This window comes from Microtus oregoni, unplaced genomic scaffold (assembly GCF_018167655.1).
Source record: "Microtus oregoni isolate MIOR12 unplaced genomic scaffold, Mior012 000006F_ref0000085, whole genome shotgun sequence".
In the NCBI taxonomy this organism is placed as follows: domain Eukaryota; kingdom Metazoa; phylum Chordata; class Mammalia; order Rodentia; family Cricetidae; genus Microtus; species Microtus oregoni.
The window spans coordinates 20,748,721-20,763,247 of NW_024543065.1; the positions used below are offsets into that span (position 1 = coordinate 20,748,721).

The window sequence follows — 14,527 nt, forward strand, 5'->3', positions numbered from 1 at the left end:
TATGCATACACGCATAGGGGTGGGACACATACTGTTGGAATAAAACACAAACAATTGTTGATTTAATGATGGTGAAAACATGAACAAAATTGCTTTTCTCTCAAATATCTTTCATTGAATTTGGAAGTATATAAAGATAAGAAAGGTTAGCTGGACATTGCAATGTGTACATTTAATGCCACCACTTAAGAAGCAGAGGCAGGTGAATCTCTATGAGTGCGAGGCCAGCCTGACCTACATCACAAGATCCCAGTCAGTTAAGGCTACAAAGTCAGACTCTGCCTTAAAAAAAATAAAAGGTTTTATCCAACACACAACTATCAATGATTGTTATTCCTTTTACATTTCTTTAAATTAGTAAGATAAATAAACCACCCAATAGAACATAAGACTAAAAGCATGAATAAGTAACAATAAAAGTAATCTGAATAAAGTATTAAGCTATACACTGAAATTTCTATTTTGCCATATTTATGGATATAACTTAAAATATTTCACAGAAATTAAGACATTGTATCAATGTTTTCAATTAAACTATCCAATTTGCTTGTATTGCTTAGGTCTATTAAGGAATATTATATAATAGTATGTGATGATTCTGTATCCTTTATGGGAATTTTATTCAATTTCAATCTTTTTATTTCTCAGAAATATTAGTTTTATTGTTGATAGATATGTAAACTAATCGATTTTTACCCACACTGACTTTGCAACAAGTTTATGAATAACAGCCTCGTGATTTGAAATGACATATTTAGCTTATGCACAATGGTCTCTAATTTACCATGGCTCAAATGAAATTTATTCCCTTTGTCAATTTTATCTAACTTTTATTATTGTTTTGCAGAATTTGACATTTTTCATTTCATTTATTTATTTATCTATTTATTTGTTTTGACTTTTCAAGCCATGGTTTCTCTGTAGCTTTGGAACCTGTCCTGGAACTAGCTCTTGTAGACCAGGATGGTCTTAAACTCACAGATATCTGCATGCCTCTATTCGCCGAGTGCTGGGATTAAAGGTGTGCACCACCACTGCCCAGCTTCTTTTGGAAAATTTTGTATTATGTGTTTAATAATATTCAGCCACCCGGTGTAAACTCTTCTCATTCCTCTCTCACCCAACTTTTGTTTTTTCTTTTTATTTCCTTTACCAAACAAGGTTAATGTATACTGCCCAAATATTATTGGGTTTGTGGTCTTCTACTGGTTTATAATTAATTTACCAGCATTACTTTTAGAGAAAACTGACCTTCCTCTCTCAGCAGCTACAGTAGCAAATAGCTCCATGGTGTAAGCTGGAACGTCCTGCCCAGTGCCTCCATCTTGGGATCCAGTCTGCCTTAGACTTGCACAGATCTTGTGTATGGTGTCACAACCAATGTGAATTCACATGCACAACTGCACGGCTGTTTCCAGAAGACACCATTTCTTACCATCCACTGCCACTGGCTCTGATACACTTTCTGCCTCCTCCTCTGCAATGTTCCCTGAGCCTTTGCAGGAGGGTGCACAGTCTGTATTCTCCACTGAGGGTTGGGCATTCTGTTGTCCCTTATGCTCTGCACCTTGGTGTGTGTTGCAGGTATAGTGAACCAAAGCAAGCCTCATGCATATGAGGCACATGCTGTTCAAATGAGCTTTATTTCTATGTCCCAACATGCAATTCTTTTGATTCTCAGTATCCAGAATAAAACAGAGTCACAGAAAACCCTGGAACTCCACAGTGCACTGTGTCACTGGGCTCTGTTTTCCAGGAAGGTGGGTGTGTCAGATACACTGTCAGCCTAGCACATTTTGAGAGTAGCTGCAGGCCCCTGAGCCTCCATTCTCTCTTGCACCGAGGAACATCTATACTGGCTTTCATTTCTGCCCATTCGTCTCTTTAGTCTCCTTTCATCCCATATTGATTTTTGTTATAATGTCTTAATACATGCATGAGTACATTTTTTTCCCAATCTCCCAAGGAATGTGTAAACAAGGTTAGGGGATGACTCAGTGGGTAAAGGCACTTGCTGCACAAGCATAAGGATTTAAGTTTGGGATACTCAGCATTATGTAAAAAAAAAATGGTATGACTGGGTGTGTTAATTCCAGTTCTATGAAGAACAGAGCCACAAGAGTTCTGGGGCTTGCTGGCCACAAGTTTATCTGAAAGACAAAACTCAGTGAGCTCGAGGTTAAAAGGGAGATCCTGTTTTTAAGTAATAAAGCTAAAGGTAATAATAAAGCAGGACTTGTGACACACTTCTCTGCTTTGGGTGGGGTAAATTATATTGTATGGTAAAGGGGACAGAAAAAAAGTGTAGAATTGTTAACTACCACAGACTTTTCAAATTATAGTAGGGCTCAGGCCCATTGTCTATGGTTGTTCTCCCGTGAGAGCTCCTCCAGCTCCTTCAATGAATTGCCTTTAAGATACCACCCTACTTGCCCATAATCTCTTATAGTATAAATACAGCTTTAAACTGTGAGCTCTCTCTTGCTTTTTGGTTCTTCCTTCTGGGTGCTAGATTTGATTCTTGTTCCCCATTCATGCTGAGGAGTGTGATCTAGGACAGTGATCTCTGTGTCTTCCCTAAATAAATAACCTTTATTATACGTAATTCTGAACCAGTGTGGGATTGTTTTCTGTTTTCCACCAGCATCTGGTGCCTGAAGGAGGGGCCCAGTCCACACTTTGGGATTGTTCCACCAGTTGCATGGCACATTGGGTACTGATTCTCCTGCCTGCAGCTTTAGCCAGCCCTCAGATGCAGCAGGCTGCAGTTCAGTCATCCCCAGCTAGTGACCCACATGCTGCCCCTATGTGTATTACATGCCAGCCAATAAATTGCTGCCTGCTATCCCTGTGATACAAACAGTCTGCCACTCATACTGATGGAAAACTTTGGGTCTTCATCCTGGGTCCCAACTCTCAAAATTATTTGATTGCCTTGTTAACTGCTCTTAATTTGTTAAACAAAGCATATTTTTAATTACCTAAGAAAGGAATACATGCTGTTCTCTACTGCTAGTGTCTCTCAGCCATGTGGCCGCAACTGCCACACCTGATGGCCAATAGCAATTATTACACCTACTCCATTCAATTCATTGTAATTGCCTTATAAAAGGTAAGATCTAAAATGTTATAAAAAGACTAATAACAACCAGGAGTTCATTAACTCTTGATTATACTAATAGAAGGGGTTTTGCTCTTGTTTTCACAAGAAAAACTATGGATACTGTCAAAATTAGTAAAAATTCAGTTTGAAAAAGAGAAGCCTCTTGAGAAATAGAAATAACAGCTCATTCACAGAGGTGACAATCATACAGGTTGTAAGAAAACCTCTTAAGGGTTGGGGCAGGGTTCTGTTCTTCTCTTTCCAGGAAAAAAATTCTCATCTTCAATGAATTGAGACACCTTGGATATCTAGATGCCTAAAGACAAAATGATACCTATCCAGAAGGAATCAACAAACAAATGGAAATCTGACTTATGGGGCTGTATTTTCTCCAGGGTTAAATTTAATTATCTGGGGCTATAGAGATGGCTCAGTGGTTAAGAGCACTGACTTTTCTTATAGAAGTTCTGAGATCAATTCCCAACAACTACACATTGGCTCTCAACCATCTGGTGCCCTCTTCTGGCCTTCAGACAAACACAATATACATAATAAATTAATTCTTTTATTATCTGGACATGTGGTGTACATCTCTACTTAAAATCAGAGCTGGCTTTGTAGTTGGATGATGGCTATATCATTCTCCAAATTCCAGTATATTGTTAAAAGAAAAATTCAGAATTTCTGCCTCATGTCAGGAGCTATCTGGTATGTGATAGAAAAAAGATAGATTTTAAGGAAATATTTTACTTTTCTCCATGCCAATCTTGTTTATATTGTATCTTTCATCGAATAATGTTTAAGTTTTCAACAATGAACAGTAAATTTTCCTGCAATAATCCTTGAAGCTTCTAAGAAGAAGATGGGGACCCAAACAATGACTCTATCTGGTTAGTATGATGTCATGTTGTTGGTAGCGTTACTACGAGACCCGTTTTTTGGTACCAGCTGTGGAAATGGTGCACCTTGTTACATCGTTCTGGTCTGAACTTCAAACAAGAACTTCAAAAACTTCTATCAACTACTCAGAGACCATATGCTACTATACAAAACAGCAATCTTGAAACTTAAACATAGTTTTACTATTACCGGAAAAAGACATCACCCCAATGACAGAAGGAAGTAATTCTAAAAGACCATCTTTCCTCTCCCAACAAAGTTTGTCCTCATGGATAGAGACACCATTTAGGGGCTGATTATTACTCATATAGGGTTAGGGGTTGGGGTGAAAATTAGGTAAGTCCACAGATCAAAAAAGAGGGAAAACTGAATGACATAATAGGTAATTTAGTGTGAACTTATTCACACTAACAATAATAGTGGTGATTAATAGAGTGAATATTTGTGAGCTATTATTTATGGCCAATTTACATTGGTATAGATTTTTTTTTGTATATTGGTACAAGTTTAAATGATATTTGTTATATTGAATAGGCTCCTATTTTTATTTACAATATTTGTACACCTATACAAAGTTATTTTTTATTTTGTATGCATGCATGTTTCTACCGCTATTTAAGACATTTTGTATATTGATACAATTTTAGGATATATCTATCATATTGCATTATATATTTCTATTTTTGATCAAGATATTTATACATTACTCATATTTTGAGGTCATTGTCTTCTGTTTTATTACTTTATAAATAATACCATTCAAAATTTCCACTTCTTTCCCTCGTCCCACTTCCCTCCCACTTTAGTGAACAGTTGTTTCTGATAGAAAGTCTTAATGTTTAAGTTATACAGCTATTAAGTATTATAGGTCAATAGTCACTCATGTTTGTTTTACTTTTAGTCAGACTAATCTGCTTTTTTAGATACATAGAGATTGTATTTTGCATAGATAGGTAACCTTCAAACTCTAAGTTCTGTAGAACATGGCATTTAAAAAGGATTCTGTTGATGTGAGACATGATTGCTCCTGGTAGAGCCAATCTCTGCCCGAGAGAGAATTGAACATTAAGACACTTCACCTAGAGGTGGTTTTATTCTTGGCACAACTGGCCTTTGGGCAAAAAACTGTCCATTACTTGAGTACTGACAAAGTGCTAGATGTCCAGACTGGACATCAGGATACAAGAAAAAACACCATCAAATCTTACCAAGACAGGGTAAGATGTTTTTAAAAATTTTCCTGCCTCTGAAAATTGTCTGTCAATTACTCTAGGCCTTAGCCAAATCTGGTTGCTTCAACATTGCAAATGAGACTTTGGGTGATTGCTCATGCAGCCAGTTATCTCTGTCATCTACTGCACATTTTGGAAATTGCTTGATTGCACTTCCTGCCTACTCAAGTACTATTTTCTTCCTTCTCAAAACTTCGATGGGTTGAAGATTAGATAGGCATAGTTACCTTCCTTTTATAAGACATTTATCCAAGACATTTCCAATGCAAGACTTAGACTCCTTAGCATAGGATGTTTATTAAAACATTAGGATATCTTCCTTGTTTACTATTGTTTATGTTAATTGTAATTCTAATCTTATACTTGATATCTTTTTCTAGTGTATATAGTTTTGTATTGCGTTTAGACATTTCTTATTTAAATGAAAAGCTTAAATTATTCTTCCATTGTGCCCTATTCCCTTGTCAAAGAGGTGTTATACATTAGATACTTTATAAATCTCTTGATGAGTCAAATTGTATAATTTGTGGGAACCTTAAAATCACTATTAAAGAGTGGCTTATGTAGGTAAAAGAAGATTAGAAAATGGCCAACAGTTAAAAGAACATTTTAGAATAGGGTAAACACACACACACATATACACACAAACACACACACACATGGTGTAGAAGGTCCTTCTGTCTTTGTGTTTATTTTATTGGTTAATGAATAAAGAAACTGCCTTGTCCTGTGATAGGGCAAAAAAAAAACAGAACTAGGCATGGAAAACTAAAGTTAATGCTGGGAGAAAGGAGGTAAAGTCAGAGGGACACCATGGAGTCACCACTAGAGGTAGACTTGTTGACACTTTGCTGGTAGGCCACAACCACATGGTGATATACAGATTAATAGAAATAGGTTAAATTAATAGAAAAGTTAGCCAAGAAGAAGCCAGAGCTAATGGGCCAAGAAGTGATTTAATGAATACAGTTTCTGTGTGATTTATTTCAGTTCTGGGCAGCCAGGATGAACTAGCAGGCCCTCCTCCTACAGATTGGCACACACGTGGCCAACTAAATCCACATAAAACCCAAGAGGGTTTGAAAAGGAATTCAAAATAAAATACAGAGTTGAACACAGCTTCTTGTTGCTTGCTGGTGGCATGCTGTGGCTCTCTTATGAGAGATATTCCTGATTCAGCAGGCAAAAGAATAAACCACCATAGCTGTTTTGAAATGCCAGCTTTCTGGACTTTGCTGCCAGCATGACCTCTGGCTCTTCCAGGAGTTGGAATATTTAGATGGGGTGTATGAACAGCAGACTATGGCTTTATTGATGGCTACTTGGCCTGCCTGTGTGCCTAGGGATGGGTCACTGTGCAGGTTGCTTGAAGTCAGCAAGTAGCTCTGCTATGCTGGACTGGGTACGGCAAGAAGGCAATGCCATATTTATTCTAGCAATGGCACTGTTTAAGTTTTTAAAGAAGCAATTAGCATTTTAGAAAGCACTACTGGACAGTAAAGAATTACAATATGCAATAAGCACAAATTCAGATGAGTCACAGTGTTGGACAAATGTATGTAGGCTTGGAAGAGAGAAGAAAAGAGTATAGATAGTCATAAAAAAGGTTAAAGTCCTTAAAGAGACTGTACAGATAGTCATAGTTTAAAAAACTGAAGACAAATAAGTCACATAAAAATGGAAAATTCATAGAGAGTCTGGATTATGTATATTATTGTGTTATTTTTGAAATTTTTGACTATGAATGAGCTAAGTACAGAGATGCATTTCATTGTGTGGACTGCTAAGCTAAACCAGAATCTAAGGATATGTATCTAAGGATATGTTGCTTTGGAAAAGAGGTTCTTCTGTTGTTTCCCCAGAGGATGAGAACCTGTAGATTGTTTCCTATCTGGTGTGTTTTGATAGAGTATGACCCCCTGAAAGGTTGCTATGAACACCCTCAAAAAGTTACTTTGCCTAACTACTGAATATGCTGAACCTAGCACACAGGATACACTATGAAAGACCTAATTAATAGCACACCCAAAGCCAGAGTTAAGGGGCCAAGCAGTGCTATAAATAATATGATTTCTGTGTGATTATTTTGGATCTAAGTGAGCTGGGTGGCCTGAAACAACCAACATGCAACTTCTCCAGCACACACACACACACACACACACACACACACACACACACACACACACCAGTTACTATAGAAAACATAAAGCCTGATGATTTGCACATTTGAAAAATAATGCGGTATGGAAGGGCATCCTTGAGGAAGAAAACCTTGAGGCTTTGGAACTGAATTAATATATTCACTTCACAAACCCCTGGGACTTTCCACTGCTGTGATGCACTTTTACAAGAAAGAAAACAAAGGTAGAATGAGGTCAGAAATTATAAGTTAAGCCCTAAGTAGGAACTAGGAACATACCTCAGTGGTAAGGGAACTTGTCACCAAGGCTGACAACCTAAGTTCAGACTTTGGCATTCTCATGCTCAAGGAAAGATCTGATTCTCAATAGTTGTCCTCTGAAGCAGACCTCCTGAAGCCTGTCCTCCCTCTCTATTCATTCCCTGGGGACTCCATATACCACTGCTGTAGATTCAGCTTCCTTCTCTTACCCCATCTATTTGTGTCACCTACTGATAGCTGTAGGGAAAAATGGGAAGTAGAAAACAACAAGATCTCCTGAGTGAATCAGGAGCACGGGGACCATGGGAGAAGGTTGAAGGGGAGAGGAGAGTAAGGAAGAGGAATAGAGAAAGATGTATAGCTCAATAAAATCAATAATAAAAAAATTTAAGAAGACAGGTTTTCCCCGTTTAACAGTACTGGCTGTTGTGGAACTGGCTTTGTAGAACAGGCTGGCCTCTGCCTCCTGTGTGCTCAGATTAAAGGTGCAAGCCTCCACACTTAGTTGTGTTTAGCTTAACTTTAAATCAGGATTATGTAACTTATTCCAGGTCTTTCTCTGCATATTCCCAAATATAGTTTACAGCAAAGATTCTTTCCAAGTCCATATAGCCAAGAACACCTCACCCTTCCTTGTTGATGGCCCTCAACATCTGACTAGACTCCTTATCCATCCTCTTCATGCAGTTGACAACAGGTTATCCTGACCTGGCTTCAGCCAGGATCCCATTAAGTCAGTTTGCATGGTATTTCCCGCATTCCTGAGTTGTTCACTAATAGGGTTTTCACTGGCCCATTCCTAAATTTTTCCATAATACATTCTCAGTTGATCTCAGTCTCATTGCAAAATCTTACTGTGCAGGTTCCCACACCTGTCAAGTTAGTCTTCTTTAAATCACATTTTAATGGCTGTCATTAAAATAAAATTTTATGAACAGTGAACATATCACCTATAGATGATAAAACACAAAATGCCAAAATAAGAAACCAGAAAAGAAAGGTTGATAAACTGTAAATCCCTTTCTGCTTCATATTTCTCATTTATGGCTCTGCACTGGCTCAAGAAAATTTCTTTTACTCCATAAATCACAGATGAAATACTACATAGTATGTAAGTTTATTGGAACCAAATCATTCATATTTGCAAGAAATATTTGACTGATACTCTTCTGCAAAAGTTTCAAGCCATCGTGATGCTCTGTGTGATCATGGGTCCTGCAAGAAATCCAGTAAACCATGAGCTAAAACATCTGAACTGTCAGGGTCTGGTGGCTAGCCCAGATCATAAATCATTTTCTCTGAACCAGACCCCAACATAACTGTCTCTCTGGCTTGGTGTGGATGTACGGAAATAAAGACACAGCTCACCTGGTTTTATTGGGAAGGAGATTCTCAGTGGTTCCTCATGAAGTCCTGAGTTCACATCCTGAAGAATTCCTCTCATTTATTGTCCAAAGAGGTTTTATACCAAAACATGAACTGAGTGGGAAATACACCAGCCTTCTGTCTCCTAGGTAACAAGGTGAATGGCTTTTTGTCACATCCACATCTACCTGTCTGCCCTGATGCTAGCTGTCACATAGGCTCGAATCAGCATTTCTATCAGGCATCCTCTAAATTACAAAGAAAGGATCAAACAACATCTTAACCTTTTCTTAGGTAGTGATAGCCTGTCTGGAAGGATACATGACCATCCTCAGATACTGACTATGGCTTTAGAGCCTGGCAGCCACACCATATAGAAATATGGGCCTAGCCAGGCAGTGGTGGCGCACTCCTTTAATCCCAGCACTCGGGAGGCAAAGGCAGGTGGATCTCGGTGAGTTCAAGACCAGCCTGGTCTACAGAGCTAGTTCCAGGACAGGCTCCAAAGCCACAGAGAAACCCTGTCTCGAAAAATCAAAAAAAAAAAAAAAAAAAAAAAGAAAGAAAGAAAGAAAGAAAGAAATATGGGCCTACAATCCACTCTCTCTTAGAATTTTAATAAAGCCTGTGCTTCTGCAACAGGACACAGAATGATCATACCTGGCTTAGGCAAAGACATCTTCATTTACCCAAATTTTTCCATCTTTTTCATATGCGAGCTCCCATCTTAGGCATCTGGGGAGAAGGAGCTTCAAACCTGTCATTGACTGCTGATCTCTGTGAAGAAAAGAGATTAATGGAGAGAGATACCTTTTGGGCTCTGTGTCTTGGAGCCATACTTTCTTGTCAGGATAAATTATGATGCTTTATGAATAATCATGCTCCTAAAGAATATAGTCTCCTGTTTAAAGGAGAAGAGAGTCACCTGAGTTGAGAATGCTTCTTCAGGTAGTTTGGTACAGTTCTTAAATCTTTTGCATTGTATTAAAATGTAAAATTCTTAACATATGCATTAAGACCCAATATTTATGGGATATGTCAAACTTTTCTCAGCAGTTGACAGTCATTATCATAATTCTTAGCATTGTTGGTCAATACCAACTTTTGCAAATATCTTTGTCATTACCATAATTCTCAGCATTGTTGGTCAATACCAAATTTTCCAAATATTTTTGTCAGTACCATGATTCTCGGCATTGCTGGTCAATACCAGAGTTTCCAAATCTTTGGGTCAGTACCATGAATCTCAGCATTATTGCTCAATACCAGAGTTTCCAAATATCTTCAGGTCAGTACCATGATTTGTGGAATTATTGATCAACACCAACTTTTTTTCTTTTTTTTTTTCTTGCAGTCACAAACATCAGATCAATGCCGGTAAGAGTACAATGACATTGCTGTTATCAAATACCAGTTACAATCTCTGAACAGCAGTTAAATTTTTAGTTTGCCCCCTTCTTAAGTGAAGAGGGGCTTCAGTCATTTATTATTTTGAGTCTTTCTTTCCCTAAGGGGAAAGCTTAGTTCTTAGTTCTCAGGTCCAATATTTTAACCTAAATGAGTTCTGTGTCTTAGAAATTAAAAACAGACAAATGTTCAGTCTGCGTCTTAGTTCCAAAGCAAACAGGATTCAAACTGCAGAATATCGTAGCAATCATGGTCCAGTCATCTCACCAGGGCCTCTGGGTCCGTATGTGTCCCAAGTGTCTGGAAGCATCTCAGCATCTGTTCTTCAGAGCAGCATGGAACCCTGCAGTGTAGAGTGGTGGCAGTAGGTCCTGTAATCAAGCACTCCTCTCTGTGCAGGCAGGGAAGACTGGGCCAGGGACACTTCTCCAACTCCTTTCTCCATCTCCTCTATGGGGTGTTTGCAGCTATGATGTCAACAGGTCTGCCACTTCTTTACAGTATATGCAGTCATCTCATCCAGCTTTTATTTTCTTTCTGTGAAAAAAGAACATAAACACATCCTTGACCCCAAGTACATATGGGTTGGGTCTTTTTTATAATTCATTGCAAGGAATTTTTTTTACCTTGCCTTACCAAAGTCACCTTGGCGCCATTATGTCAGATCTGTCTACAACATTTATAAGTTGTTCTTATGCAGCCATATCATGATCCACAATTCCTTTTCATTAGTAATCATATATGCAGTTCTTTTATTGGAAGAACCATTTGTATAATTCAGCATAACATCCTTTAAGGGATCTTTAGCTATAACATTAGCAAAATACAGAAGGGCAAATTGCAGCAATAATCATCTGGGAAAAGACCATTACTCTGGTCTTTAAACTTAGCAAATACAATTGTCTAAGAATCGTTACCTTAAGACTAATTTTTAATTAATTAGGCTATTGCTTAATATAGGAAACATTTATCACAGTAAATACTCTGTTAAACTATCTCCTAGATTCCATCCTGATGGAGGAGGGTCATCTGTCTATGTGTTACTCTCATTGGTTAATAAAGAAAACTGCCTTGGTTTTTTTGATACGGCAGGATTTAGATAGGTGGAGTAGACAGAACAGAATGCTGGGAGAAAAGAAAGCATAGTTGGTCAGACACCATGGAGCCAGCTACTAGGTCAGAAATGCTGATTCTTTCCTGGTAAGCCACCACCTCTTGGTGCTACAAAGATTATTAGAAATGGGTTAATCAAGATGTGAGAATTAGTCAATAAGAGGCTAGAACTAATGGGCCAAGCAGTGTTTAAAAGAATACAATTTGTGTGTTGTTATCTCGAGGCATAAGCTAGCAGGTGGCCAGTAGCCTGGTGGCAGGAAAGCAGGCCTGCCTGCAGCTCCTCACTACACCATCCTGTTCTTTTATATTAGACAGGCTATTGCTTTAAATTAAAAGTTTAATATCATTTTTTTGTGTTTGCTGATTTATTTATTTATATTTGATTCAGTAAACTGTTAAATTGAATTCATATGGAAAGTCATTCTTGGGAAATGCTCCCTGATCAGACAGGCGGGGTTGTAAATTGTAACTTTTATTTTCTCATCATGAAAGCCCTTGATGTAAATAAAAGCTTCATTGATCAGATATAAAATTACAACATTAAATGTCAGGTTCAGTTAAAAAAAAATCTTTTTTTGGACAGGCAGAATGGAATGAAATAAAATCTCCTTTGCCAGTCATGCAGATCTCTTGAGTAATATATTTCCCACAATATTGTCTCCCATATTTCTTTTTTTTTTGTTTCTTTTGTTTTTGGTTTTTCAAGACAGGGTTTCTCCATAGCTTTTTGGTTCCTGTCCTGGAACTAGCTCTTGTAGACCAGGCTGGCCTCGAACTCACAGAGATCAGCCTGCCTCTGCCTCCCAAGTGCTGGGATTAAAGGCGTGCGCCACCACCACCCGGCTTTGTCTCCCATATTTAATGATTCATCTAGAACCATGAAATTATTTCTGGGTTTAAAATCTGGGGAGGCCACAGAAGAATAATGAAAAACTTTAGATCTATCTGGGAACTCTTAGTATTGTATTGCTGAAATATGTTTCCTTTCAAAACTAATTGTCAATTTTCAGTCTTTTTTTTCCTATTCTTTTTTTTCTTTATTTTTTGTTTAATTTTTTTTAGTTGTTGAAAAAATATTTCCGCCTCCTCCCCATTTCCCATTCCCCTCCCCCTCCTCCCACACATTGTCCCCTCCCCCACTCTCCTCCCCCTCTCCCCCCACTCCATTCCCCCTCCCTCTCGAGAATGAAGAGCAGTCCAGATTCCATGCCCTGCAGGAAGTCCAAGGTCCTTCCACTTCTATCCAGGTCCAGGAGGGTGAGCATCCAAACAGGCTAGGCTCCCACAAAGCCAGTTCATGTATTAGGATCGAAACCTAGTGCCATTGTCCTTGGCTTCTCATCAGCCTTCATTGTCCGCCATGTTCAGAAAGTTCGGTTTCATCCAATGCTTATTCAGTCCCAGTCCTGCTAGCCTTGGTGAGCTCCCAATAGATCAGTTCCACTGTCACAGAGGTTGGGTGCCCCCCTCGTGGTCCTAACTTCCTTGCTCATGTTCTCCCTGCTTCTGCTACTCATTTGTATCTTAAGAGCTCAGTCCGGTGATTCTATTTGGGTCTCTATCTCTATCTTGATCCATCGCCAAATGAAGGTTCTAAGGTGATATGCAAGATATTCATCAGTATGGCTATAGGATAGGGTCATTTCAGGTTCCCTCTACTCAGTTGCCCAAGGTACTATCTGGGGACATCTCCCAGGACACCTGTGAGTCCCTCTAGTAGTAGTCTCTTGCCAACCCTAAGGTGACTCCCTTAATTAGGATATATATTTCTCTGCTCCCGTGTCCACCCTTCCTTTATCCCAACCATCCCATTCCCCCAAGCTCCCCCAGTCCTCCCCTTCACACGTTTCTCACCCCAATTCCCCTTAGCCCCATGCCACCTCACCCCCAAGTTTCCAGTTTTTGCCCGGCAATCTTGTCTACTTCCCATATCCAGGCAGATGACTATATGTTTTTCTTTGCATTCACCTTCTTATTTAACTTCTCTAGGATCACAAATTATATGCTCAATGTCCTTTATTTATGGCTAGAAACCAATAATGCGTGAGTACATCCCATGTTCATCTTTTTGGGTCTGGGATACCTCACTCAGGATAGTGTTTTCTATTTCCATCCATTTGCATGCAAAATTCACGAAGTCATTGTTTTTTACCGCTGAGTAGTACTCTAATATGTATATATTCCAAACTTTCTTCATCCATTCTTCCATTAAAGGGCATCTAGGTTGTTTCCAGGTTCTGGCTATTACAAATAATATTGCTATGAACATAGTTGAACAAATGCTTTTGTCATATGATAGGGCATTTCTTGGGTATATTCCCAAGAGTGGTATTACTGGATGTTGGGGTAGGTTGATCCCAAATTTCCTGAGAAGTCGCCACACTGACTTCCAAAGTGTTTGCACAAGTTTGCATTCCCACCAGCAAAGGATGAGTGTGCCCCTTACTCCACAACTTCTCCAGCAAAGGCTATCATTGGTGTTTTTGATTTTAGCCATTCTGACAGGTTTAAGATGGTATCTCAAAGTTGTTTTAATTTGCATTTCCCTGATCACTAAGGAGGTTGAGCATGACCTTAAGTGTCTTTTGGCCATTTGAATTTCTTCTTTTGAGAATTCTCTGTTCAGATCAGTGCCCCATTTTTTTAATTGGGTTAATTAGCATTTTACAGTCTAGTTTCTTGAGTTCTCTATATATTTTGGAGATCAGACCTTTGTCTGTTGTGGGGTTGGTGAAGATCTTCTCCCAGTCAGTGGGTTGCCTTTTTGTCTTAGTGACAGTGTCCTTTGCTTTACAGAAGCTTTTCAGTTTCAGGAGGTCCCATTTGTTCAATGTTGTCCTTAATGTCTGTGCTGCTGGGGATATACGTAGGAAGTAATCTCCTGTGCCCATATGTTGTAGAGTACTTCCCACTTTCTCTTCTATCAGGTTCAGTGTGTTAAGATTGATATTGAGGTCTTTGATCCATTTGGACTTGAGTTTTGTGCATGGTGATAGATATGGA

General features: G+C 38.7%; 1 protein-coding gene across 1 annotated transcript in view; it reads right to left on the reverse strand.

Annotated features, from left to right (window-relative positions):
- LOC121449721 (amine sulfotransferase-like) overlaps positions 1 to 9,056 on the reverse strand; it is a 45,964-nt gene extending 36,908 nt beyond the window's left edge. The window contains exon 1 of the mRNA XM_041654374.1: positions 9,005 to 9,056. The gene's annotated coding sequence lies outside the window, so the exon portion shown is untranslated. The remainder of the gene's footprint in view (positions 1 to 9,004) is intronic.
- Positions 9,057 to 14,527: the final 5,471 nt, after the last annotated feature.